We start from the raw sequence: 24,837 nt of genomic DNA, 5'->3' as shown, positions 1-24,837 counted from the left end.
TGTACTGGTCAAGTCAGAGGATTCCTGGAAGCTTTCTTAGTGCTCCTAGTAACCTCACTGACATTTATTGAGTACTTGATGTATCTGGACACGTGGACACAGTGCAGACTGCTACAGATAGATTATCCCTTTAAAGGTTCACAGACCTCTGGGGTAGATACCATCCTGTAATCAACCTCATTTTGCAGATGATGAAATTGAAAGTGGGAGTGGACCTCTCTAACTCTCCAGTTCAGTCACATTAAGATAAGGTGATATGTATGAAACCTGTAGAACTCTATGCAAATATAACTGTTATTCAGTGGACAGGGGCCTGGAATGTATATAACATGTAGTTTAATTAACGGCCAAAGTTAGCCGTAGTGACAAGTCTTCTGTGTCCTCAACCACAAGGCCAAACATAGCCTATGAATTTAGGGAGGTGTTTTATTTCCACGCTTAGTAATCTGATTTTCATACACATTCAAAGAGCACTGTGTGAATACAAGAAAAATCAAGCTATTAGGATAGCATATTTTAATCTCTGGGAACATACTGCTTTTCTTTAAAAGATAATAGATCTTGATTGATATCTTCTTTCATGGAGTTTGAGACACAAACTGACTTGTAAGATTTCAGTATACTTATGTTCAATTTCAGAAATAAGAGAGCATGATGTATTTTCCATATAAATGTGAAATGGTAGAATATGTATTTATCAGAACAGAAAACAGTACAGTAATCAAAGACCAACGTGACTTAGTCGTTTCTCTAGATAAGACTCTGAAAGGAGGAAATTAACCCTCATCAACTGGGTTCATAAAATTAAATTATAAGCTGATAAAGAACTGACTCCACCTCAGATGTCCTTTCCAACTATCATTCGTAATCTGTTCAACTTAAGAAGAATGACTCAGCACTCCAAGTGCTGTGCACCTCACTGAGAAGAGCCATTACCAGGAGTGAATCATTTTAAGTGTTGCGCCTGGGATGGGAAGCCCTTGGACTCCTGGTGTCCCAGTTGTCAGGTCTGTGGATATAGTAAGCAGAGCTGCACTTCCTAATAGTTATTTTCTCCCATCTTCCCTGCTTTTGTTACCGAACTCAGGTTCAGCTGCTCGCTGCTCAAAAGCCAATCATTTGAGAGGCAAGTGTCAGTAGAAAGGAAAGGTGCTTTAATCAGAAAAGCCGGCAATCTGGGGAGAGGGTGGACTCGTGTCCTGAGACCAACTCTGAAGATTCTGCTCAGTCATGACAGTTTTTAAAGGGGAAAAGGGGGAAGAATCTCAGGGAATCATCGAGGCCGGAGGTTGGGTTCTGCATCTCCATTGCGTGCAGACTGGCTGACTCTCTCTTCAGATGGCATCTTGCCTGTGTGATCTGCCAGCAGGATGGCTAAGGGAGCTGTTGGGGGGTAGAGAGCTAGTCATTCTTTAACTACTTTTCTTCATTCTTTTTATCTAGGAAAAGAATCAACAGGTTAATTAGATTCTTTCGAGTTTAGAGGGGAATAGAAACGGGCAAACAGGAAGGGGGCAAAAGAGTTGCTTTCACTTTGAGTCAGTGGACACTATATAACCTCTCTTAATTACCAATAATTGGCAGCTTTAAAAAAGAGTTTTAAAAATAGCTAGATATGGCAGCCAAAACTAGCTTCTCTCCATGACTATTTAAAAGATGTCAGTGGACAGGTGAGAAGGGCTTCACTCCGTGATCACGCATGCCACGTGAAATCAGGGCAGAAAAGCAGGAGGGATCATTGCAGCATCTAATCCATTCCCACAGTAATGAAGGACCATCAGTTATGCTTTATTTCCCAGTGTTTCTTCCAGAAGAGGCTGTCACCTTTAATTGATGCAAGTGATAGAGATTTCCTGAACTTTGCTGGGGAGTCAGTTCTGGGCTAATGTACCTCACAGTTTTTTTTTTTCTCAACCTCATTTCAGCCCAACTGTGCTTTATTTACTTCTTTCTTTCCCTTAAAGAGTCCTTCTTCCAGAATCTCTATACAACTCTAAAGAAGATTTGATTTTAAGTTATTTAAGGCCATTCTCCCCATGGAGAGAGGTGCTATGTTAATCTATGAAGTATTCTTACCCTGAAGATTTTGTATACCATGTAAGCTCTGACATCCTTAGTAATACCCTGTCTTTATCCTGTCTCTCTTTTCATTTCTTTGCTCCAAAGTTGCTTTGTGTTGCTTCCAAAGTTCACCAAACAGCAAACAGGAACCTCAGTGGAAAAATGGGCAGATGACATGACCAAGCAATTTTCAGAAGAGAAACCTTAAAAATTCATTAGTAATCAGAGAAATACAGACTATGTATGTATATGACTATAACGTATCAGGTGACCTCCCATTAGACAGCCTCGATGATGGAGAGGATGTGCTGATGTAAGGCTTTTATCCATTACTAATGGGAATGGAGAAAGCTCCGCCCATTCTGGAGAGAAATGTGGCACAACTTCATCAAATTGATTGACTATGTCCTCCAAGATAGAGCAAGTCATCTCCTGAACTTATATCCCCAATAAATTATTTTACAGGACCATCAAAGAACTTGCACATGAATGTTCATCACAGCACATTTGTGGTGACAGTGTTGAAGGTGGTCCCGGTGTCTATCAGTGGGCAAGTTGGCCAGCTTCAGTCCGGTGGGTTCCCACCCCAGAGCCCTCGGCAGCAGTGAGAAGCAACTAGATAGACCCCTGGCAACGTGAATGGATCCTAAACCAATTTGTTAAATGAAAAAAGTGTGACTAGAGAACACCATTTAAATAAATTAAATCTATAGTCCTGTAAAATAAATTATACCTGTTACAGAAAGACATAAGAACAAAAATACATATATTAAGCACTTTAGGATGGTAACCTATGGAGGAGGAGAGGAATGCGTATGGAGAATGGGGGCAACAGGAATAAATAATATATAGATAAACTAAGCCAATAGGATTGATTTTTGTGGAGTTTTGTTTAGTCTTCCCGAGATCCAAGTATAAAATATCCTTACCATCCTGGCCAGCTTTTCTGCTCGGCCCCCTCTCTTTGCAAGGACACTGAATTTTCTTTCAAGGTATTTCAACCAAAACATTGTTAGTTAATTAATTAATTTATGGTTGTGTTGGGTCTTCATTTCTGTGTGAGGGCTTTCTCTAGTTGTGGCAAGTGGGGGCCACTCTTCATCGTGGTGCACGAGCCTCTCACTATCGTGGCCTCTCTTGTTGCGGAGCACAGGCTCCAGACGCGCAAGCTCAGTAATTGTGGCTCACGGGCCCAGTTGCTCTGCGGCATGTGGGATCTTCCCAGACCAGGGCGCGATCCCGCGTCCCCTGCATTGGCAGGCAGACTCCCAACCACTGCGCCACCAGGGAAGCCCTGTTAATTCATTTTTAAAAGTTATTATAGGCCCCAAATTGCAGACACTCTTTGCATTTTCTGTACCCCTCCCCAGTTAGTGCCCTAAGTTGGGCCTGGCATGTTACCTTATAATACACCTTTTGAGTGAGGAAGAGGAGGATGTGAGTTCCTATCTAAAAACTTCATCCTCTGATCTCAAGGTCAAAGGAAAGAGTGTTATCCCTGAGGCAGGGCTGGGAGGTGCAGCAGCCTTGGCAGGGGTGTTTTGAGGTCTTGGGAAAATTTGTCTAGAGAGACCTCCACGCTCTCTGACGCTCCCTTTAAGCCCTTTCTAACGTTGCAGTGTCTCAAAGCCACATTTGGGCACAGGGGAGCCTGATCCCAAGCCCAGTCCATACTCCCAGGCCCTGCTTATGCCCTGTTGTATCCGTATCACCATCTTCTTCCTCCCCCCTATGCCCCTCCTCCTGACCTCCCTCCATTCCCCAGCTCTACTGAGCTATTGTCGACATAGAAGACGTGTAAGTCTAAGCCTACCTTCCTGTGTAGTCTAGCCCCTCCTTACCCGACCTTACCTCTGATTCCTACTCAGCCACATCAGCGCCTCACAATCATAAGTCAGCTCCTGCCAGAACCTTCCCTGATGTCTGCCCGACGACCGGGGCTGGATTGTACCAGTGGTTCCTAATTTGGAGTTTCTCATCCACGAAGGCCAACAGATACCGAAGTGAATTTCAGTAAAAACAGTCAGGTTCTCTAAAATATTGATGCACTTTTACGGTTTGGGCTAGATGTGTTTAACTCATTGTAGTGGATTGAATAATATCTCCCCAAATCCATGTGTACTGAAACCTCTGCGTGTGATCTTATTTGGATCTTATTTGGAAATAGGGTCTTTGCAGGTGGAATTAAGATAAAGATAAAAATGGGATTACACTGGATTGGAGTGGGTCCTAAATTCAATGAAGGTCCTTGTAAGAGACAGGAAAGGACACACAGACACACGCAGATAAGAAGACCCTGGGAAGATGGAGTCAGAGACTGGGGCTGTGCTGCCACAAGCCAGGGAGGACTGGGGTCTCTGTCAACTGGAAGAGGCAGGAAGGAGCCTTCAGAGGGAGCAGGCCCTTGACTTTGGACTTTTGGCCTCCAGACTGTGAGAGAGTAACATTGTGCTATTTCAAGCCACCAAATTTGTGGTATTTTGTTGAGGTGTCCCTAGGAAATTGGTACACTCAGTAGAACACATGGATCACTAGTTTATGATAATCAGTTCTCAGATTGGTTACATATATATGTATGGATGTCATTCTTTAATACAGATGAGAAAAAATTGCTTATTCTATTGTTATTATACATGGTGCTTGGTAATTTGTCTTCTGTTAGGACTGAGATGTACACTCTCTTGTAGTGGGTAGAATATCAGAGTGAAGAGCCTGACTGTGTGAGTTCAAATTACAGCTCTGCTAGTTACTGGCCGTGTGATGCTGGAAAAGTTATTTTCACCCATTTGTGCCTCAGTTTGCTCACTTTTAGTGGGTAATGATAGTACCTATGTCTCGGAGGATAGGATTAAAAATTGGTTAAAATATCAATATTTTAAATACTTGGAAGAGTGATAAGCATATAGTAAAAAATAAGTGTTTGCTAATATTATTTATTTCATGAAGATACCTGTCTTCAACCCTTCCTTTACTTTTTCTTAGATCTATGTATAAATTGGGTAATAGCTATTATGTACCATGTGCAGATGATATGGGCTGTGGGCAGGGCCCATTCTGCCCCAGGTAATTTATATCAATGTGATACACACACACACAAAAAGTAAAGATTCTCAATTTCATTAAATCTGTAGATTAAAATATTTTTATTTAGCCCAGAATAATATTTACATTACTCTACTGTTTGTAATTTAAGTGGCACTGTTAAATTTTTTTATGATCTTCTGGAACATCAGATGACATTCATCAAACAAAATTTTTCTGATTTATTTTGCATTTCATTCACTATGCAGTGAGATTGATTTTAGAAAAAGTACAGTTCCAAAGTTGAGGAGAAGAAAACCTTCTCCTCCAGACCATAGAAGTCTGTTCTGTGGTATTGTACTTCCAGATGTAAGAAAACCTGTTCTTTGTTGCTTCATTTTTGTTTTAACCAGTGAATTTGTTGCTGTTCCTGACTGGGGTATGATTAATGCCCAAAGTTCAGTCTCACTTAGACTGTTCACTTTTTGAGTTTTTAAATCATATTTCCCTTTCCTTCTATCTATCTAGATAGATAATTAAACTTCTTAATTAACATAATTAAACTTCTGTGAGATCTCTACTGTCCAAAAGTCAGAGTGGAAAGCAAGGTTGGAGAGCCTGTACTTCAGATAGTCCCATGCCGGAAGCTACACACCATAGTTAATAATCTGTTGAGTGTCTGCTGTACTTTACTGCATCCTTAGTTCTTTGATATGTTTCATTGGTAATTGTGGTGGTTAATTTCCTTTGTCAACTTGACTCGGCTACAGGGTACCCAAATAATTGGTCAAAAGTTATTCTGGGTGTTTCTGTGAGGGTGTTTCTGGATGAGGTTAACATTTGAATTGGAAGACAAAGCGAAGCAGGTTGCCCTCCCTGATGTGGGTGGGCCTCATCCAATCCACTGAAGACCTGAATAGAACAAAAAGGCTGAGTAAGAGGAACTTGGCTTGACCGCTGAGCTGGAACATGGGGTTTCTCTTGCCCTTGAACTTTGAACGGAATGTATACCATTGGCTCTCTTGCTTTTCAGGTCTTTGGACTTAGAGTAGAGCAGTTACCATTGGCTCTTTTGGGTGTCCATCTGGCCAACTGTACATCTCAGGGCTTCTCAGTCTCCATAATGGTGTGAACCAATTCCAGACAATAACATTTCTATTATATGTATGTGTGTGTGCATGTGTGTATGCGTATGTATGGAAACACACGGTTGACCCTTGAACAACACAGGTTTGAACTGCAAGGGTCCACTTGTATGTGGATTCTTTTCAATAGTAAATACTACAGCACTGTGTGATCTGCGGTTGGTTGAATCCATGGATGTGGAACCAAAAATGAGGAGCACCAACTATGGGGTTTGAACACCTGTGGATTTCGGCATCCCTGGCAACTGCTGGAACCACTCCCTAAGGTTACCAAGGGATGATTGTGTGTATAGGAAGGGAGGGAAGGAGGGAGGGAGGGAGGAAGGAAATGGTATGGATAGATGAATGGATGGATGCATCAATAGATGGATATGATATGGATATAGATATAGATATCTCCTGTTGGCTCTGTTTTCTGGAGAACCCTCAAGAATACAGTAATGCAGTGTTTTTGCAAGTTTGCTATTATAATCTCTTTTACAGATTAGAAAATTGAAGCTTCTTCAGAAAAGAATAATCCTAAATTGACTCAGCAAATGGTTGGTAGATCTGGAATTTCAACTCAGTTTTGCATGATTCCAAATCTCACACTGTAGCCACCTCATGACAGTCCACTTCATCACAGCTGCTCAAAAGGTGCAAAGAGAGCCTGAAACCAATACTGAATTTACCCCAAGACATGTCAGCTCAGAAATATTTCCCTACTGAAGACTGATTGCCTCTGAGAAGCCGCACACCCTCCTCTGCTCACACAGCCCCTCCTCCTTTCCTGAGTTCGTGCTAAGTGCATTCTCCACAAGTATATTCCAACTCAAGGCTGAAAGAACAAAGTCAGTTTATCATTTATTGCATTTTATTCATGCAGCTTATTTCCATCCCCAGAAAGAGATAAGAACTGGTACCGTGTATTCTTCTTAAACTCCATTTAATTCCCACTGAATCTCCAGTCCTCAAATTCTTAAATAATTACACTGCTTAAATGTGAACAATTGTGGTAGAGCCTTTTTATGTAAACTTTTTACGAAAAGTAGTTAATCAAGATCACCTTTCTTCCAACTGATTGTTATGGTGCACAGAACACCTGTGAGTCTAAATATTGTTTCAGGTCTCTGGATCTTTTCTCTACTTCTATTCTTAGAATTCCAACTAGGTGGGGTATAGCACAATGGACCCATTCCTGTTTTCTTTTTGTTAATGGAACATGTGTTTTTTTCATCGAGGAGAAGTTATTGCTACTTTTTTTCTTTCTGTTTTGTCAGACTAATTTAACATCGTTAAATAGTTTTCATGTCCTTACATATTGGGTCTCTGTTATTCAGTTTTCGTTTCTAATGGACTAGATTTGCACGCTGCCTTGAAATAATCTTGCATTTGTACTGGACTCTCTTTCGCAAAGTTTATCTCATCTGTTTTTGGCTGGCTTGCAGGACAGTGATTTAAGCAGCTTGTTGGCTAGGTTTTATTGCCTCCTGGCTTAACTCATTTTCATATAGATGCTCTCCAGTTACGTTTAAAAGGGATCAAAGGATGTTTTCTAACTAAGTACTCCCCTTTTCAGGAACCCTGCCAATGACTGTTATATGTGGCGTCTTTTCATCTTTTAAAAAAAAAAGTGGAAATAAACCAAAAAGCCACCTTAGCATGACTTTCTTTTTTTCTTTTTTTTTTTTTTTAGCACAAACTCACTCTAAAAACCATTTCCACTCACGTCAGCTCTATGAAGCTCTTGTTCTCTTCAATTACTGCTCTTTTCCTCCTTTGTCTGGGGCTGGGGGGCTATACTTTCTTGCTGTGTCCTGATCCCACTCTTAGGGATATTTTGCCAGGTCACCTGCTTTCTAAAGTTCACTCCTTTATGAGCTAGCGGGGCATGACAAAGGGAAGCCACTTAATAGTTTTACTACCTAACCCTGACACCTTATTTTTCAAAGGGGTGTCTTACAAATGCTCACTTTTTATCAGATCTGAAGGAAAGAGTATCTCAAAGAGCATCCCTTAAGCACTTGCCAATTAAATCTGGGCTATTTCCTACGATATTTTTGAGCTCCCTTTGAAGAAGGGTTTCTCTACGTCTCAGATCTGTTAAATTTTACTCTTTATATTGCCATTTATGCCACAAAAGTTTTGTGACCTCTGAGTAATTTTTTGAGATGGATTTTCATAGCATTTATGACTTCAATTTTGAATTTGTCAGTCTTTTCTCCTGCAGAAGAAAGAGGGCAGAAAGGGTATCCCATTTTCTGAAAAGAAAGCTAGTGTATAACATAGAGTTTAACAACCACTTGAAGGTTTTAGAAAATATAGAAAAATTTGTGTATCGTTTTTGCAAAGGGCCTCAGGATAGGAAAAGGAAAGGCAGAAGGAATAAGTGACTACAGCACTTACTTCCTAAAATTGTTTTAGACTGCTAAACCATAGAACATGAGATGAAATTTGCATCTAACATGTTTCTTAGTTAGAAAACATCCTTGATCCCTTTTAAACGTAACTGGAGAGCATCTATATGAAAACGAATTAAGCCAGGAGTCAGTAAAACCTAGCCAACAAGCTGCTTAAATCACTGTCCTGCAAGCCAGCCAAAAACAGGTGAGATAAACTTGGCAAAAGAGAGTCCAGTACAAATGCAACATCTCAAACTGAACAACAACAACAAAAAAGATAAGTATTTACTTTCATTAATTGAATGAAGTGATGATAAGGATTCAATATTTAAAATTCCAGAACAGTATGTGATGATTCCTCATTCTTATTAAAAAGTATCGTCACTCTCTTTAAACACAGGAAAAATAGTAAAATTCATACGTTTAAAGGTAGCAAAGAGAAGACCTCCACTTCTGGAAAGAATGGAGTAGATGTAGTGAATATACTTTTCTCAATTCCTCCTGCTAAATACAACTAAATATTCTGGATGATATATAAATAAAAGTAACATGAGAAAACAGAGGGCTTCCCTGGTGGCGCAGTGGTTGAGAGTCCGCCTGACGATGCAGGGGACTCGGGTTCGTACCCCGGTCCGGGAGGATCCCATGCCCGTGAGCCATGGCCGCTGAGCCTGTGCGTCCGGAGCCTGTGCTCTGCAACGGGAGAGGCCACAACAGTGAGAGGCCCGCGTACTGCAAAAAAAAAAAAAAAAAAGAAAAAGAAAACCGAATGGTGGAGAGAAGGAAACAAACCAGCTATGGGTCTCGGGTCCTAAGAAATGACATGGTGGTTAGTTCCCCAGGGTTTTCTTTTTGTCTCATATAACCTAAAGTTGGAGCTGGAAGTCCAGAAAAAGCCCCAACGTAAGCTTTCTCCCTTCTGGCAAAGCACCAGTAAAAGGGGCATTCTTGCAAGAGAAAGATTTTAGACAATAACCACTGTACTCTAGACAAACACCACAGAGAGAAACTGTGGCCCTATCCCCACCTGCTCCATTAAACGTTGAGTGGGTAGCCTAGACTGCCATCCTCGCTGGCTGTGCCCACTGCCCCCTGGAGTGGTCAGAGAAGGCTTAGGAGGGAGCAGGGCCTTTCTTTCTCACAGAGCAGTAATAGTACCCTATCCCCAATAGCATCAGTAAAGGCTTCCACCCCCACCAGGCAGTAATGAGGTAGCCCTTTTGAGAAGTGATTTCCTAAGAGGTGTGGTGAAAAGTCAGAATTTTCACCACTGTCCACTGGTCACTAGGTAACTTTCTGCTCCCCTAGGTGTCAGTACAGGCTGTGTAGGGAAGTAACAAGACATTCCTGCCCCTCCCAGCCAGAAAGTTATCAGTGGAGGCCTTTCAGGTGATCAAAATTCCTACTCCTGCATAGCAGTGATGAGGAGCCCCTTACCATGGTCATCATTGGAGGTTACGTTGGGAATCTAGACTTCTGCCCACTTCACGCAGTGATATGGTGGCATCCTCCTTCACCTGCCAGGATGGAGTCAAAGAAAGCCAGCTAAAATACAAGTATGGTACCCCAAATGTCCGTAACATAGTATTCAAAGTGTTCAGGTTTTAATCACTTATTCTGAGCACCAGGAAGATCTCAAACAGAACAACAACAAAAAAGATAATCAATAGATGCTTGCACCAAGCAGACAGAGATGTTAGAGTTATTTGGCAACAATTTTAAATCAGTTCTCATAAAAAAAAATGCTTCAAGGAGCAATTGTGAACACATTTGAAATAAATTAAAAAGTGGAAAATCACAGCAAAGAAATAGAAAGTCTCAGAAAAGGAATAGAAGACATAAAGAAGAACCAAATGGACCATTTAGAACTGAAAAATACGTTAACATAATTTTAAAAAACTTCACAGATGGGCTGAATAGCATAATGAAGGGGACAGATGGAAGAATCATGGAGCTGGAAGCTAGAATGATAGAAATTACTCAGGAAGCTAGAACAATAGAAATTACCCAATCTGAGTAGTAGAAAGAAAGACTGAAAAGTGTATTGGATAGAGCTCAGGCACCTGTCAACCTATAACAAAAGGTCTCACATTTTTGTCATTGAAGTTCTAGAAGGAGAAACAAAAGATGGTAGAAAAAAAAATAGAAAAAAAAATAGAAAAAAAAAAAAGATGGTAGAAGTTAAAAAGCACTTGAATAAGTAATGGCTAAAAAATTCCCAAATTTGGCACAAGATATACACCTGCAGTTTCAAAAAGCTGAGTGAACTCCAAATAGCATAAACCCAGTGAAACACACACCAAGATACATCATAGTAAAACTTCTGAAAAAGGAGAAGAAAAAAATCGTGAAAGCAGTGACTCACCTATGTATCCAGTGAAAATATCTTTCAGGAATGAAGGGAGAAATCAAGGCATCAGGTGAAGAAAAATGAAGAGAATTTGTAGTCAGCAGAACTACTTTAGAATAATGACTAAAGGGGTTTTCTAAACCGGAAGGAAATGGTTAAAGAAGGAACCTTTGAACCTTAGGGAAGAAGGAAGGACACAGTAAGCAAAAATATGGGTAAATACAACCAACTTTCCTTCTCCTCAAGTTTTCACAGTTATGTTTGGTGATTGAAGCAAAAATTGTATCCCTGTCTGATGTCGTTCTAAATTTGTTTTAGAAAAAATACTTCATACAATGATTTTATAAACGGGGGAGGTGTAAAAGAACATGAAGGAAGGTAAATTTCCTACACTTTACTTAGACTGGTAAAATGATAACATCAGTAGACTGTGATAGGTTATGTATATACAGCGCAACACCTAGAGCAACCACCAAAAAAGCTATACAAAGACATGCAATAAAAATACTACATATAAATGAAAATGGAGTTCTAAAAATGTTCAAGTAACCAACAGTAAGGCAGGAGAAAGAAAACAAAAATTGGAGAACAAACATTAAACAAATAAAAAATGGCAGACTTAAGCCCTAACATATCTATTATTACATTTAGTGTAAATGGTCTAAATGCACCAATTACAGACAGAGATTAGCAAAGTGGATTGAAGAGCATGACCCAACTGTATGCTGTCTGCAAGAAACTGACTTCAGTTATGCTATAGGCTGGTTAACAGTAAAGTGATGGGAAAAGATATGTAATCATTAATCAAAAAAAGCAGAAGTGGCAATATTAATATTAGATAAAGTAGACTTCAGAGCAAAGAGTCATGAGAGATAGATATTATATGATGATAAAAGAGTTATTCTACCAAGAAAACATAGCATTCCTTAATATGTATCCACCAAACAACAGAGCTACAAAATATGTGAAGCAAAAACTGATGAAACTGAAAGGAGAATTAGACAAATCCATAATTATAGTTGAGACTTTAATACTCTTTTCTCAACAGTTGTTAGAACAATTAAGCAGAAAATCAGTGAGGATATGAAAGAACTCATTATCAATTAAAAGAATCAAATAAACATTTGTGGGACACTCCATCCAACAAGAGCAAAACACATAATTTTCAGGTCCCACAGAAAGTATACCACGATTTACCATATCCTGGGCCATAAAACAAAACTCGTCAAGTATAAAAAATTTGATAGATACAGATTGTGTTCTCCAACCGCAACAAAATTGAACAGGAAATCAATAACAGGAAATTCTCCAAACACTTAGAAATTAAACAACTCCTAAATAATCCATGGGTGAAAGAAGAAGTGTCAAGGTAATGAAAATAAAAATACAACACATCAAAATTTGTGGGACACAGTTAAAATAGTGCTGAGCAGGAAATTTATAACACTCAATGCATGCATCAGAAAAGGAAGTTTTAAATCAATAATTGAAGCTCCCACCTCAAGAATGTAGAAAAAGCACAGCAAAATAAACCCAAACCAAGGAAAAACTAATAAAGATAATAGCATAAACCAATAAAATTGAAAACAAAACAAAAATAATAGGGAAAATCAATAAAACAAAGAACTGATTCTCTGAGATTAAATAAAAATCGATAAAGTTCTGGTAAGACTGACAAAGGAAAAGAAGATACAAATCATCAATATCAGGAAAGAAACTGTATATCACTATGGACCCATCAGACATTAAAAGGATAATAAGGGAATACTACAAACCAATTTACACACACAAATCTGACAATTTTTGTAAATAATCCAATTCCTTGAAAAACCTAACTATTACCGCTCACTCAGTATAAAACTGATAATTTGTATAGCATTATAACTATTAAGACTGATGTTGTAACTTAAAAATTCCTGAAAAAGAAATATAGAGGCCCAGATGGCATCACTGAAGAATTTTTCCGCATGTTTAAAGAATTAACACCAATTTTACACACTGTGTCTTGGGGGTGTGTGTGTGTGTGTGTGTGTGTGTGTTTGTTTCTCCCTCACCTGAAAAAGGAGGAGGTTACCAGATGATCCCTAAGGATTCTGCCTGAAGATAGTCTGTCTTGGAGGGAATAAAACTGACTGATGACCTATGTTAAATGCATCCCTAAATATACATCGGAGGAGACGGTGGCAGTTAATCGATATTGGTCAAGGTGCTAGGCTTTTTCCACAGGTGGACTAACAAGAGGGGCACAGAAAGTTCTCATATCAATCAGCGTTGCTTCATTTTTTCATAACTTATGAAGTTATTTAAAATGGCATCTGTATTAACTAAACTGTCATTGCATGTATTTTTCTACTAAAATTAATATGAACATACCATCTGACACAATATAAATAAATAGAAGCCATGGTTTTGAATATCACAACTTCTTCACTGTGTACCCTCCAAACTTTCATCTTTTTGAGGATAAGTTGCCTCCAAACTTTCACTTTTCAAAGGTCATATACAGACTGTGTTTTAGATGTGGCTTTCCTTGTGTTTTCACCTGCTAGTGCTTAATAATTAAATTGTTTTGCTTACATAATAACAAGAGAATATTTTTCAGACAATCTTCATTTTTTCCCAAAACCCTGTTATTGACATTTTAAATACCACATTTTTTTTCTTCCAGTGATATCCATGCTTCTTAGCATTCACATAACTAGGATTACGATTTTGTAATTAAGTGGAAGAATAACCTTTAAGAGTAGCTCATTAGTTGTGTTTGATTGATTTTTAATGCATTTTCGGATTTATTCTCAAAAATACCCCTACATTTTATTTAGATTTTTGCTTCCTGAGTACTGAGCAAATTGTGCCCATCCTAGAGCATGTTTTTCAAAGAACTTAATTACACATTGAATTGAGCTGATAGAATTGTCTTTTGATATATGAAAGATAAGCTTCAGAATTGTAAATCGTGGCAAAATGTAAGCCTTGCATGCTGACGTGTCCTTGTGTAGAGTGACATAAAGCATTTTTATAGTTTTTAAGTCTCTGAAGGGCATTATGACTAACGCTATTTCCTCATTTAACTTATATTTCCATGAAGTACTCCAGTGGGACAGTGTTGAAGAAGCACAAACTTTTAAGTTGCCAGTGATTTAATTTAACACATGTTTCTGTGGTATTTACATACACAGACTGCATTATTTATAATTAAGTTCCCTAGTTGTGTATATGCAGCTTTCTAAATCCCTCAGTATCACTCTGCTTCCTTGAAAAGTTCAGTCACATATGATAACACCAATCTTGCATTTAAATGTGACAAATGTAGACACCACATTCATTTTTCAAATAATATATACAAAGTGACATTCAGGAGACCATCTACCTTGTGTCCCTGGCATCGCTGTCTGGGGCTCTCCTGGATCAGTTCCAAGGCTGAGAGCGAGGTCCTTACACTGAGAGCGCCTGGTTTGTTCTGATTAATTTTCATTCTAAAAAAGGAAAAAGGAAAGGAAAAAAAGGGTGCTCCCATTTGAACGTTCATGGTTACTAGAAAACGCAGTCAATAATTTACTCTTTGTTTTGATTATATTCAGTGAGTCTGTATAAAACTGGAATTCACTCCAAATGCAGCTTAAAAAAAAGAAAAAATTTAGTGGCTCCAGTCCAAGTAGTTTTTATTGGATGTTGTCTCAGCCTATTATTATGACTCTCTGTTTCATTATAAAGCCATGAACTTACTCTATAAAAAATTTGTTAAAAATATCAAATATACACAACCACTCTCACCCCCTAATTGCATGGTTTCCCCTGCCTACATGTAGCTCAAACCTTATTTTGAATCAAACTGGAAATTTTTAGTTTCTCATTCTTACTATATTGATTAGAAAATACATTAATTATCCTTTTTTTTTTAGTCTTACAATTTTATTTTATTTTACTTTTTCGCATCTCTATTGGAGTATAATTGCTTTACAATGTTGTGTTAGTTCCTGCTGTATAACAAAGTGAACCAGCAAGAGGGAGGGGATATGGGGATATATGTATACATTCATTGTCTTTTCTCTCCTGTCTTGTTTCAGTGCGTTCCTGTTATTGCTTCTCTTTTCATTTCATGGTGACCATTGTGGATTCTAAGAGCCAAATGTATCAGTAACACTTTCCATTTAATTATTGTTTCCAATTGGTACGAGAAGATAGGAAAGTCGGATCTTCTTAGCTTGTTCCGTGGTAAGAAATTTGCACGCCAACAACTCCTCTGTCATGAAGACAGACCAGATGGAAAATTCGTCTGGCCCGTTAAGCAATAGATGTATCACCTGCATTCTGTTAAAACTTGTTTGATGAGAGTGAACATGTAGTATTTTCAAGTCCTCCTGTTGTTTCAGAGACTATTAGTGAACAGCAGAAAAGAAAATGAGTAACTCAGACAATCAGGCCAAAACCTTGGACCAAACTGAAGCTTGAACAAATTACAGCCTCAAAGAATGAGTCCTGGGGTCTCTCAGGTCACGATTTAGTGTTAATTTTTCACTCTTACTTGGGAAGCTCAGAATTAAATAAACAGACAAAACAGGGAAAATCACAGTCGTACTTAAACACTGAGGGCAGTTGACGCTTACTTGTTAGGTACCTCAGTGTTTATTGACTGAAGTCCCAGTTTGTCTGGAGTGCCCCAGTTTTAGCACTGAACATCCCGTGTCTCTGGAAATGCCCAAGTTCTGGGCAAACTGGGTTGCAGGTATCCCTGTAATGAGGTCATGACGTTTAATTAAAAACTATCCACTTATTTTCATTTCACTGTATTCGAATAAATGCAATTATGTTTTAAGATAAACAAGAATATTAAGTGCTCATTATTTTTAAAATATCTGACTGAACAGTCATCAGATTTACTTCAGATTATCTATTTTAAGTAGATAATTAAGTAATTGTTCATAGAAAACGTTAGTTTGGGCATAATAAGCCAGAAAGAAATAGCAGGTGCCTATATATGACTGGTTATTTTTCTAGTCTTTTTACAAGATATTTGGTACTTGGATGGCACTGTGTCTTGCAGACTGCTCAAAGCTTTGGTTAGATTTCTGGACTAGCTCAGATAAACCAAATTTGTGCATACGTAGATAAAAACTTTATATTCACAATAAAGAGAACATATTTTCTAGCGCTGGTGATAAACCAAAAAAGTACAAATTAATACAAATTATTTTTAAGATTTTACCACCTTGAAACCAGTGTGATCTTTTGGCAATGCAAACGCAAATGTGAATGTGACACTTCTCTACACGTGCACACCACACACACACACACACATACACACACGCTCGGACTCATTCACAGATAACACTCTTCGTTGGATTCTCATTGCTTTAAAGGTTAGGACCAAGATGAGAACATTTGATTAGTGTCTCAGGCTGAATTAAATCAGGGACTACATCTGGTTTTGCTCACCACTGTTTACTCCTAGCCTAGCAGTGCCTAGGTCTTAGTCAACACCAGAGTTGGATAAACATACAAATTAAGAGTTTTTTCTCACATGCTGGCATTTGAGGAAAAGCAGATTAATTATCAAAGGATGGTAAGGATGGTAACTTTAAAGGGAGCTTCAGTGGAATTTTAACATGTCAGGGGTGGTATTTGTTCCTTACTGTATATATAATTGTTTTCAAAATTCCTGATGCAGGTACAGACCTACCACCACACTAACATTTATTAGCCATAGTTGAAATAATTTTTTAAAAACTCACAATATGTCTAAAGAGAAGGAAAGAAAGAAAACATTTTCAAGTGATTGAATGATAATTAGAAGTGCTAAGAGTAGATTTAGCAGGGTGTATATTTGTATATCATGAGAATCTGTGTAAAGTAGTATTTGCTAATCTGAGAGTGGTTGAAGATCAAAGAAAGTTGCATAAAGGAGAGGAAAGTGATACAAATCAGATGATTCTTGAGCCAGTTAACAACTCAGTTACTTTTCCCTGAGCTGGAAGGACCACCTGGAGAGTTAGGTGAAAAGCCCTGGATGGTTTGGCCTTCCTTGTACAGAATTAAGGGGTATCTCTGGGGCCCAGAGTTGTTTTAATAATTGGAACTGATTAAATTGTATGTTTTGTAAGATGATTACATTAACAAAGATTGATGAGATTATTGATTGCTGGGTTTTTTCCCCTAAAAACACAACACTGCATTGTGTGCAAATCCTTAGCAAATTAACTACACTTACACCAAATTCGAAATAGTAACACACTTCAGCATTTGAAAATTGATTAAATCACTTAGAATTTAGTATAACTACTTAGTTCCACGCAGTATGATTTGACTTAGTACACAAATAAGTCAGTAACATAGAAAGATACTTACTTGACGGCTCCACACCCCACAGATACATGGGTGTGGATGATATTTTTAGTGATCATCGCAGATGGAAATTCACAGCTTCCTATAGAATCCCATTCCAGTGTTAAATAATACTGTCATCAGAAATTATTCAGGGCTTATGGAAACTCTCTCGGGAGATTTTAAGCTCTTATCATTTTATTGGTCTTTTGTGAGGGTGGAATCCAGTTGTTCTGTGTTCTCTTTATGGTTCATTCCATGTATATTTAAAAGAGGCTTTTGCAACTTTTTGTTTTATGTTTTGCAGCCCAGGGAAGCTAATGTGGACCATTGGTGGGCGTGAAATAACTTCCATTCTCTTGCATACTTTCGTCACTTTTTTTTTTTTTTTTACAACTCTTTAAGTCCTTATAGTGTCCTCTTAAAATGTAAATGAATTTAAAAGTTCATCAGCTTAGACTGGCCGTGAGGTTGTAATTATAGAAGCAAGATAGTAGGTACAAGAATGTTCATTTTACTGTCCTTCCTTTTGCATAGGTTGTACTATCTTCTATAGTAAAATATAGATTAAAAGTGCCTATTAGCTAAGGGCCAAGGTGAGTATGTGTATGTATGCTCGTGCACGTGTGTGCGTGTGTGTGTGCACGTGCATGCGTGTGCCCTAGCTGGTTCTTGAATTTTGGGATTCAGGGTTAGTGACTGTTTATTTGAGCTCGCATAGCTCTGTGCTTCTGTGATTTTGGATAATAAAGTAACTTTGTTTTGTAAAAGTAACTGAATTTTAATCCAGCAAGACATATTGTTCAAAGTCCCCTGGTTTCATTATTTTTAATGTCTCAGTGGTTATTTGATTCTAATGAGGGCCTGAAGAGGGCAGCTTTTCCCAGATCAGTTCTGAGGATTCACAAGTCAGGTGCCTGTTCACACCATCTCTACATCCTGTACCATCACCCAGCAAAACAAGAGTCTGGCCTCTCCTGCCATGACAGCTCACTAGCCAGTAATGTATTTTGGGGGAAAAACATTCACTAGGAGTCAGGAGAGGCAAATTTTCATTCTTCCTTATCTGCTGTGGCTGAGAGTAATTCACATGAGCATGCTTCCCAGCTCACTGGAAATTCAGGAGCCTAAACTCAGAGCGGCACATCACACCCCTTGTGTATTTCTTGTGAACCCTCTTCAAAGTTTCAGTCCTCAGTGGTCTCACATCCTCAGCCCCCTTCCCAAGCCCTCTCCAGTCTAGACCTCCCTCCACTGAGGACATGGGGTCCCAGGACCCTAACTCGTCCGTTTGTCCTTTATCAGTATTCCAGGCCCTTTCCTTTCTTTTTTGTTTCACTTCTCTGTGACTTTGCTCACGTTCTCTCAGCCTGAATTTCTCTTCCATAACTTATCTGGCAAAATCTTAGTTTTTATTCTAGTTACAAGCAAATGTCCATTGTTCCAGACGTTTCCCCTTTCCTGCAGGCAGGATCCATGTCCTCTGTTCCCTTAGTGCTGAGCTCATGGCGCAAGCGCAGCAGAATTTTGTAAAGTGATTGTTTTTATTTGCTTAATTGACTGGGCTGCTCCTCCCACGAAAGTCTGGGTTCCCTGTAGCGCACCTTTTCCCATACGCATCTCTAATTCCAGCGTACAAGGCGTGGAGCACGGTCATAGGCACTGAACAAATGTTCACTAGAATTGACATATTTTTCATCTGTCTGAGGAAAAAAGAAAGACATAGTGCCTCCTTTCCTAAAAAAAAACCCACTCTGTTAATGTTCTTGATTCTCTTTCTGTATTTTAAAGCATGTTGCTGTCATAGATTATCCTTTCTTAGGCTTACATCTTCTCTTCTACTGGCTTTTTTTTTCTTTCCTTCAGGAAGTAGATGCTTTTACTGCGTGTGGAAAAAAGGGAAGCAGAGGTGTGCAAGTATGCGATCTTCAGATTTATAAATAGTGAGGAGAGGTGCATTCTTCTTGGAGTAATAATGGGCTTCTCTTCTGACTTGTGTGGGGAGATCTATTACATATATATTATGTATATACGTATATATTATATATATATATGTATATTTGCCTTACTCTCCCTCCACCCCAGCAATTCCTGCCTATGAGAGCAAGGAAGGGTGTGTTAGAGGATGTTTTGTTGAGACTTCAGAGGCGATATTCGGATTCGTGACCTTGCCTGGACTACGTGTCTGCTTGTGAGTTGCCGCCAGCAAGTCCGGCAGCACTTAAGATAAAGAAGGGAGTGGATCACAGAGTTTCTTGAGCCTGGGGACCTGGCCATTTCCGGGGGGGTCTAGAAATTCTTATGATACACAAAATGAGATAAAGAGCATTGCTGAGGAAACCCAGAGATGCATATTTGCACACAAACTGATGACATCAGTTTGCAGCCTGGTACTATAAGCGGGACTCCCCTAAACTGCAATTTGAAGTCTCACCCGCAGAGTGGACCCACTGCCCGGGACCTTTCCCACTGGGGACTCCAGATTGCTGTTCCAGGGAGTTCCCAGCGCTGTTCCAGTCTGGATATAGGTGTCGGCCCAATTTGGTGATGTACGTGCTTTTCCTTTTCTTTCCCTTTTCATTTCTATTTCTTTCTTTTTAATGATTTTCTATTAAAGTTAAGTTGAAATTGTCTATTGGTGTGACAAGTGGTGTCTTTTTGTTAACGAATCCTTTGAACCTAGAACGAAGGTAAAACTTTCGGCAAAACAGGGTGGTCGCTCCTTTCCTGTTCTCCAGACTCTCTTTATGGCTCATCTGACAGCTCTTCTTTCTACTATAAGAAGGGATTAAAGAAAACAATCCCCAGGCCTTCACCTCCTACTGTCACTACTTCTCCCTTCAGCTGACCCTTCGCTGATATTACCGACTCCAAAAGCTTGATCACCTCCCTGTAGAGGACTCCAACATCTAGCTTTCTCACTTCAGTCTCTTCCCCAAGTCCTGAATCTGCTTCTGCCAGCTCGCACTGTTTTGTTTATCTTCCCTAAATGAATGGAATGCATTGTCAGGACATCAGCCTTAAGGCCAAAAACCTAACCATTCATCTTTTCTCCCCGGAGGAACTCTTTGCTATTGGTCTCATCTAGTCTGTTCTTTTATCTTTGACTCTTAATCCTAAATGCAATATGTTGCCAAACACAATCAACTCTACTGCTACTGTTTTCTTGTTTCTTTACTCCTCTCTCCATGGCCTCTGTCAGTATGCGAGGTAAAGGATATATTTCTGATCTATATTACAGCAAAAGAAACTCATCTCCCCAGTTCTAGTTTCTCCCTGATAGAAATCATTCCTCACCGCATTTACAGATCTTCCTAAACCACAGTTTATATAAAGCCATTCTACTGGCAAAGAGCCTGTGGTGTCTCAGCTTTCTGAATTAAGTTTAAACTCCTCTGGTTGGATGTTTAAGGCTGGCTACAGAGCAGTCCAAACCTTTATTTACAGACTTGTAGCCAGTTTTTACCGTTCTTCCACCCAAGGCACCAATCACATTGGACAGCTCTATGGCCCCGGAATTTGCCCTTAATTTTCCCCGGCTACCTTTGCTTCTGTTGATCCTTCCACCTAGAAGGATCATCACACCTTTCATCCCAGCATGGTGAAAGCCAAGACAGCCTTCAAGGCTCATCTACAAGCTTATTTAAAGGAATAATCCCTTTTCTGTTTTGCATCAAGGCAGCAGCAATCTCTTTTTTGATCTACCAGTGAGTGTCTGTATCACGTATTCTATTGTCATTTTTTTTGATACTTGTGTTTTCTCCTCTCCCATTACTGTGAACTGCTTGGAGGCAGAATTTATCCTTTATGTTTTGTTTTTTGTTTTTTAATGTTTTATTCCTTGTAATAGCAGGTAGGTTACCTTGTACAGAGTAAACACTCAACAGACATTACTGGGTTGAATGAATGTAGTTGCAGGACTCTTGGCCGATAGTTTACCCTCTGAGATGCATGTCCCTCATCTGTAAAAGCAGGATGTTGCACGATGAATCCCCATCAGCGTCATAATTCTATAATTATATTCATGTTGTAACGGGGAAGTGCTAAATCGGACTCCACGTTGGATCTGTTTCTTTGACTTTAACTTTTGCTTTTGGTTGCTTTTGTTATTATAATCATACATAATGGCCTGCTGCAGGGAACCCTGCCCACCTGTGAATGGCTGCTAGAAAAAAGAAACTAATTCATCCCCTCACCGAGGCTGGTCATTCCAGGAGATGTTTTGCAAGACGGATGGCCCTTTTACTTTACTTCCTTACCTCCTCTCCATCTCTGATTCTATAAAAGAAACTGGCATCCAGACCTAGAGAAGATGGTTTTTCAGAGACACTAGTCTGCTGTCTTCTCCATCTGCCGGCTTTCCGAATAAAGTCGCATTCCCTGCCTCAGCACCCCGTCTTCAGTTCGTTGGCCTGTCCTGCGGTGAGCAGGGTGAGCTTGAACTCTGTAACGATGTCATATATATTCATAATTATATTCATTGTTTTTTTGGCATTTTGGGGTGTGAGCTTGGAAGAGGAGTTTTCACAGTCACTATAAACTTTTTAACTGACTTCTCCTCCTGAAGCTATTCACTTAAGGGATACTGAAAGATGGAGAGGACTGGTACTTTATTACACAGCACTGGATCTCCTTCTTACCAATGAAAAAAAAGTGTTGCTGCCGTATCAGTAAACAAAGGATGTTGCCGCCATCAAGCCATCACATTACAGCTGCCTGGACGGTGAGCCCTGAGGGAACTCAGGATGGAGACAGGATGCCTGCCATCAAGCCCTCAGCCACTGCAGCCCCACAACGGTGCACCCTGCAAGGACTCAGGGTGAGAAAGCACTGGACAGTGGCCCCAGGTAGCTGAGGTGCAGATCAAAGGAATGATTTCAATGAGCCCAGATTTTGCATCTTCCCGTACGTAGAAAAGCACTAAATTCCTTAACTTGAGATGTCTGGTTTTCTTTAATTAACAGTAATCTTTTGACGTTCAGAGTACTTGGTCTTTGTTGCAAAAACTCCTGTGTATCCTCGCTCCCCCCTTACCTCTTCGGAGCAGACCTTCAGAGCTATCTGAGATGCTGTGTCCCAGGCTAAATTCCTCAGTTTTGACTGCCAAATAAAACATAATTCTCAACTTTTAGGCTGTGCATTTTTTTTTTTTTCAGTTGACATTCTCTTACCCAGTTTCTGAGCATGACGATTTTTAGGACATTCCTGGAATAATAAGGTCACAAACTCTTAGAGATGTTAGGATTTGTACTTCATATCCGTCTTTTAAAATTGCTGAAATCATTATTAATAACAGTATTTATTGAGCATCTACTGCCTTGCCAAACAGTGTGCTTAGCTCTTCCTGTGTATCTTATTATTCCTCACAACAACCCCTAGAATAGGTTCTATTATCCTTATTTCACAGATGAAGAAAATTCAGAAGACTGTTTGGTACATTAAAAGCATTTAGTAAATTCTGTGACTACTGTCCCTGTGTGTAGGGAAAATATAATGATCATTATTAAAATTTTAGAAATTTTGCTGAAACTTCTGATTATATTTATGGTCTTTTCCATGCCACTTTAAAAAACTTTATCTTACTATTTTCTTGGGTTTTACTTTCATATAAGACAAACAGTATGAAATTTAGTTGAAAATTCCCTAATTTGGCTCCAGTGGAATTTGGACGTTTATTGACTTGAAGTCAAACTTTGCTCCGCAAAAGCGTTTATCAACGTGTGGTCCATGGCCCCTGGTGGTTCTTGGTGGGAGTGGGCAGTGTCCATGGACTGGTGAGAACTAATCAAGTCTGCCAGGTGCTGTCAAACAAAGGTAGGGAGCCACTCGTGTTTTTTTGTTTTGTTTTGTTTTGTTTTTTGCAGTACGCGGGCCTCTCACTGTTGTGGCCTCTCCCGTTGCAGAGCACAGGCTCCAGACGTGCAGGCTCAGCGGCCGTGGCTCACGGGCCCAGCCGCTCCGCGGCACGTGGGATCTTCCCGGACCGGGGCACGAACCCGTGTCCCCTGCATCGGCAGGCGGACTCTCAACCACTGCGCCACCAGGGAAGCCCACCACTCGTGTTTTTGCACCATTCATTTTAAGCAAAGTTCAGTAATCTGCTTGCAAACTCATTGAGTTTTTCCTAGAATGGCAACAAAATAAGGTTTTCCTATCTGTGATAATCCAATGCTGTTGCTAATGGCACATAAGAAATGGAAACTATAGAGGCATCATTCAAAGAGCAAAGTCAGGCACTTATCAAGGTTGATATTTAACACCTGTTATTAACACCTGTTGATTGGTGACGTGTGACAAACTTTTAGGTACTAGGGACGCAGTGGTGAAGAAAGCTCTGCTCTTGTAGAGCTTATATTCTCATTGGGAGGAACCACATAACAGCCAAGTCAAGATTCATTTCAGAAAGTGACAAATGCCCTGAAGAGACTAGAGAGCTTAATGCTGTCAGGGTGTATATCCAGCAACTATGCACCCATCTGGCTATGCTTGTAGTCTGCAGCTTGCATCCCTTCTGATTGGTGCTCATGCTTTAGACATCATTAAATAGTTTTTTACTATCCCTTCTGGATGTGGTGGTAAGGGACTGGGAGTGCGGTAATACAGATTGAGAAGTTAGGATAGACTTTACTGAGGCTTTTAACTGAGATGAAGGTGATGAGAGGAAGCAGCCGTATGAAATAAGAGAATCCACGGGGATCAAGGGACAAGCTCGTGCAAAGGTACCATGGCAAGCAAAAGCGGGACCTTTCTGTGCCAAAGAATGAAGACTTGTCTGGTTGCAACGTCGTGTGTCAGGGGGACAGTGGAGGGAGGTAAAGTCAGATAGGTGTCCATGACATGCATTGTGGAAGAGCCGTCACCTGTGCTTATGGCCAATATGTTGCTTGATGAGTGGAGGACTGTCCTGACGTGGATCCATTTTCAGTTAGTATATGGGGAAATACACAATAATCTTTTTAACTACGATTGGATAAACGTGTTTGGTATCAGTAACAAGCAGTAATCACTATATGTGTCACAAATAGGGTTTTGATATGCAAATAAAATAGTAAGCATCTAAGTGTCAAATATTCAGTCAGTAACTGGCAATATGCCCAATCTGAATTTAGTGTTCAAGTAAAGAGAAAACCTTGTGAGTGTCGGTAATCGTGGCCATTGAATGTCTCACTTTTCAGGTTGCTATTCAAATATACAGGCTAGAAGTGAAAGCCAGACTCACTTTTTCCCTCTGAAGTATGCTAGTTGTCAAGGGGGAGGGTGCTCCTGGGAGCTTTTCAAATGAGGGGTAAGATTCCTTTAACGATTCACGGCATCGATAAAAGATTAAGGTCTATTTCTCTGATTTCAGGCACTTTTGCTTTGTGACATATCTCAGAAATACATAGAGTAACTTGAATAGTCTGAATATATTACTTTAGTGACAATATGATGTTAATACTGCTGATAAGACAACAGATTTCTTAAGAAGTCTAAATTGGTACATAGAACTCAATTGCCAAGAGTATGGTTCTTTTTCTTCTTCACTTGTCAGATAAGAAAATCATTGACCCACTGTGAT

General features: G+C 39.6%; 1 long non-coding RNA gene across 4 annotated transcripts in view; it reads left to right on the top strand.

The window, feature by feature from the left end:
- LOC138842731 (uncharacterized) overlaps positions 1-24,837 on the top strand; it is a 554,863-nt gene that overhangs the window by 429,579 nt on the left and 100,447 nt on the right. The gene's annotated exons all lie outside the window — the stretch shown is intronic.

The sequence above is a fragment of the Globicephala melas genome, chromosome 6, assembly GCF_963455315.2.
Source record: "Globicephala melas chromosome 6, mGloMel1.2, whole genome shotgun sequence".
In the NCBI taxonomy this organism is placed as follows: Eukaryota; Metazoa; Chordata; class Mammalia; order Artiodactyla; family Delphinidae; genus Globicephala; species Globicephala melas.
Note: the sequence above shows the minus strand (reverse complement) of the source record. Positions and strands in the feature narration are given on the sequence as shown.